The sequence below is a fragment of the Pinus tabuliformis genome, chromosome 5_1 (genome assembly GCF_031772625.1).
Source record: "Pinus tabuliformis cultivar Carrire ecotype Pingquan chromosome 5_1, CPIR1, whole genome shotgun sequence".
NCBI classification, from domain to species: domain Eukaryota; kingdom Viridiplantae; phylum Streptophyta; class Pinopsida; order Pinales; family Pinaceae; genus Pinus; species Pinus tabuliformis.
In genome coordinates this window covers 994,870,768-994,875,675 of record NC_142305.1, presented here as the reverse complement: position 1 = coordinate 994,875,675, position 4,908 = coordinate 994,870,768, and the positions used below count along the sequence as shown (strand labels likewise).

The 4,908-nt window shown below is 35.8% G+C and overlaps 1 pseudogene; it reads right to left on the bottom strand.

Annotated features, from left to right (window-relative positions):
* Positions 1-533: 533 nt before the first annotated feature.
* On the bottom strand, positions 534-4,610 carry LOC149168053 (protein RRC1 pseudogene; annotated as a pseudogene).
* Positions 4,611-4,908: the final 298 nt, after the last annotated feature.

Here is a 4,908-nt window from a genome sequence, read left to right as displayed (position 1 = left end):
TTAAGAGTAGAAGCAATGTTTTCCATCGTGACTTATTTGTTTTCTTTCCTAAAAACCCAAAATATGTCATCACTACTAGAAGAAGAGTAATTCAAACTAATTCCCTTAAGTTCTGCCTTGTTCTCTATATTAGTTCCACCATCCTCACGAGTCCACTTTGAAGCTTGTAATATAGGATGTGTTTTCATAGAATTGCATGTTAAAGGTCTTAGATCTGGTTTTGGGATCGATGATTTTTAGGTCCCCACCACACCAACATTTTTTGGTAAAGTTCCACTACAAGTGGCATCCACTAATTCACGTTCCTTAGCCTGTAACCATAAAGATGATTCTTCCTGAACATTTTGCCTATATCTGGACATATAGTCCTTTTCATTATCAAGTATGGGTTTTATGTCTTCACCTGTGCTCCAGCTTTCCCCTCCCAGTTTTAAATAAGCATTAGTTTCTCTTGCATGCTTCCCTCTTATTGCAAAGTTATACCCATACCTGACATCCTCATCTTGATCTTGGTTCTTATCATTCTCTACTTCTTATAAGCTAAGCAATCGGGAAACCATTACCTCCCTACCACCATGAATAGGTAAACCATTTTTGGTACTCTGTCTTTCAAGCTCCACAAGAGGAATACTAAAAAATTCTCAAGATGCTTCTCCCTCTCCAATTTCCAGAGAAACATCTTTATTTGGACCAGATCTGTCTATTATGTCTATAAGATTGGCTTCAGAACTATCAGGTCCTCAACGGTGGGGCATCTCCACATATTGAATGAAAAGGAGGGACACATGAATTTCAATATTGAAGAAAGATAGCTCTGAGTCCATTCACATAAGCATTTGAAAAGAGAAAATAGTCTGACCAAACCTGGAGAGATTTCATCACTCTCCCCCTCAAAGCTTCTGTAGTAATCTAACCAGTGATGTTCTAGTATAAGTCGTTAAATCCTTCCATAATATCAGGCAATGTTGCTTCAAAATTTGTCCTATATGCAGAAGCACTTTTCATAGGAGCACTACTATTGTGAATAATATCTTAAATTGACATGATCCTTGCAACTTTAGTTGGAATAGGCATCTCCTTTAGAGTCAAATACTCTATAAGTACCTCAACTACCTCACTAGTTGCATCAAAATTTTCTAGAGAAAACCCCATTGCTTATTTTATCTGATTTCTCTCCAAGGTTAAAGCATGAAGCATGTCCTCAAATTCATCTCTTTAGCCCTCTATTAAGGCGCGTTCCTGATCCACTCTCTTGGTCCTTCTAGCAACATAAGTTGCACTTGAGGCTTTCTCATGCTCATGCACGTGTTCAGATTTAATCACATGAGTGGGGGAACTTAGACATATTCTGAATTGATAAACATGATTGTTGTGGAAATATGTCTATAAGAGTTATTTCTTGCAGTGAAAGCTGCATATTTTTTTCACAAGTGTGAAACAAATCATGTTACAAAGATTCGAGGGAGGGATTGCTTTAAAAAGTCAAGTTTTAGCCTACCTTTAGGATGGGTCAGTTCCTATGGAATCATAAATCACCTAAATATTGATTGTATGCAAGCCAACAAAAATAAATGTATACCAAATTGGATCAATCAAAGTTATAGGTACAATGTTGAGATTTGGATTTGAAAAGCCTCTGGACTATATAAGTTTTCAAGTAATTTCTAGAAAGGAAAAACTGTAGTCTTTTAGTTGTAGACCCAAGATATTCTTGATTGTTTTCATAAAATTAGAAAACGTGGAGAATCTGAATCTCAGTGCAAGTTAAAGGCACTTGATCTTCATACATGCTTTGTTTTCATCATTATTATCCTCAACATGTTCTATTATTTAGAGTGAGATTTCATGAATTGGTAGGCATATTTTCCCACATTTTTTTTATATCCCACACAATTGGAATCCTGCTACATTTTGCCTCCTCTACTTCCCTAGGCTACACGTGTTAAAGAGGGTACAAAACACTAATGATATGTTCTTTTACCATAAGTTCTTCTCATTTTTTGGATGGATTCTGTGGAAATTTTACGCATGCCAATTATGTGGCAGGAAACAATGTTCCATTATTCTTTTTTATCATCTCATGTTTCTAAGTTAGCATGCTTCTATTGTACTAGTTCATTACGCCTATGTCATGTAAAGATTGAGTTGAGTAGGTTTTACATTTGATTTCCACTATACTCAACAACTGAATATATATGTTTTCTGTGTAGGTTGGATGATGGGACAACACCCTTTGATTTCTGCTAGTGCTCTCTTTTTCATATACTATCACAAGTGCACAAATACAAACTCACTTTTATTTTTGTTTGGATAATTAAATGATGTCATCTTTGTATTTTGTAGTGACAATGATAACTATGTACTGGAGCTATACCTTGTGCCCTTCAATTCAGCCTTTCCTTACCCAACACGACCATCTCCTATTGGTAATGCAGTTCAATTTTTGAACTGACATTTGCCTTCAATTCTATTTCATGATAAATAAAGCACACAACCATTTTTGGGTTTCCTTCGAGCACACAAATACCACAACCATGTCATTTTTCTTCCCTTGGTTAATATATTTCATCATTGAGTTTGATAGTTAACTAATTATTATCTTATGCACAATAAATCTCTATCAAATAGTAGAGAAGGATGACCTAGCTGATTTAGAGATATATAATATGAATTGATTAAAAATTCATAGGGCTATTTCGATTCTCATATTTTTATTTCACTTCTTTAGAGAAAACTATATATTCAAATACAAACTCAAATCAAATCAAAGTAAAAATAGAGAATCCTAATTATGAATATGTTTCTCTCTCCCTACCTTGCAATGACATTATTTTTCTAAATTATACTTGAATTTCATTGATAATAACCTGGATTAATATATTTCTTTTAGTACCAAATTTACATCATGGTAAACATACAAATATCTCGTTAAATATGACATAAAGATGATTCAAAGAATATTACCTTTTGTCTATGCACGTGGTAGAGTAATTTCTGAGGTGTGAAGTTTTATTAGAGGCACTGTTTGTTTGCTTGTTTTGGTTAGACAAGGGTTTTCTCTTTATTTTATGTGACTTTCAATTTATCATTTGTAGCATGTTGAGAAATGGGAAAGAATAAGGTGTGACATTTATTTTGTAGAAATTGATGTTGAATGAAAGGATATAGAGTTTAACCAAGCTACAATCCACTTTGGTAAATGCAGAGGGATATCTTAAAAAACTACCTAAGAATACACCATATATAGAGTTTGAACATAAGTAATATATGGTTTTTTCTTTTGCAGATATGTTCTTTTTTCTATCCAAGATATCATAGCAAAACATATATTGATATTGTATAAATTGTTAGAGGACCTCATTGAGGTCGATTTTTCTGATGTCCTACTTGATTGAGACCTTCTCATGATAGGAAGGCTTTAAATATGAATTAATAAGTTCCCATAACAAATTAGACTCAAAGTTTATAGATATAAAAGATAAAAACAAATGGCAATTCCTTCGTTTGATTGTTACTTGATTCTGGTGTGGGCAATTTACATGAAAAGTGATTGGAAAAAGGATGGGGAGACAATGCAAATCACGTTTTGGATACGATTCATCTTCTTTTGGAGATCCTTCACGCACTTGAGCCATAGACTATGGAAATGCTTCTAGTAGGTATTCCTATGGTTTTTAATGTTGTGATTCTTTCACCTCATGGTTATTTTGGGCAAACAAATGTTTTAGGAATGCCAAATAAGACATTGATGGATATGTTGACACCTAATCCGAAACGGATGGGTGAACTGGACAGTCATCTAGAAGATGAACTGATCCATCATATGTATGTATATAAATAATGTGTTAGCTAATGAATAAAATCAATCAGTTTTGTCTCTCGTTCAATGTGGAGTTACCCTGGCCTGACATGGTATCAGAGCACAGGTCCCAAATTAGTTGTAACTCCTGCCTCTGCCCTGAGCACTGCACTGCTCTGTCCTGCGCTACTCTGCCTCTGCCTGACACTGATTCTCTGCGCACTGATTGCCTCTGTCCACACCTGAGCGTCGGTTTCCTTTGAAAGAGTCGGTGCATCAGAAACGTTGTTCTTAGCATGTTCCAAATGCCCGTCTCCTCATCAAAACCCTCTGCGCTTCAAGAGCCGTATATGCTTAGAACCCGTCTCCACTGAAAAGCCGAGCTTAAAAATGAACTTCTCACTAAAATTTTCCATTTCATCTGAGATTTACGCTTTTTTTTCTCCATTTCATGTTTTACTATTTATAAGTAACAGCTTACCTTTGGAACCAAGCTTACTTTAATTTCGCGCTCCTTCAAAGCATCCCAACACGGGTCGTTTTTGAAGCGGTCTATATCTGAACCCGGTAGCTGGATATATACTGTCACATCTTGAAGGCTCTGCAATTTCTCTATTCCATTGGGCATATCTGTGAGGCTGTTGCACCACCAGAATTCCAAGTGTTTCAATCTTGGCATTGCCTTTTCTTTCAACCGTGGAAACTTTTGTAGACCCTCGCATCTAATTACCTCGAACGACAACAGATTCGGAAACGCAAAAGGTTCTCCAAACATCTTTGGAAACTTTGAGCATTTACTATTGTCCCACATAACTAATCTTTTCAGATGAGGAATCCGTGCTAGGAGTTTGCATTGAGAAAATGTGCAGCAGCGATCCCCAGTTAAATCGAGTTCAATAATGCATGTCAAGACGTGTTTTGAAGACCGTGTATGTTTTTTTTGAAGGCCGTATATGCTGTGAATACTGTGAAGGCTTTGTGCATTGAATAATTTTGAATGCCGGTGAAAAATGACTGCGTTTTATTGAAGAATGACTGCGTTTTTATTGCAAGACTGTGGTATTCGCTGCGTTTTTTTTGTAAAGACTGTGGAGAGTGCTTTTCCAACA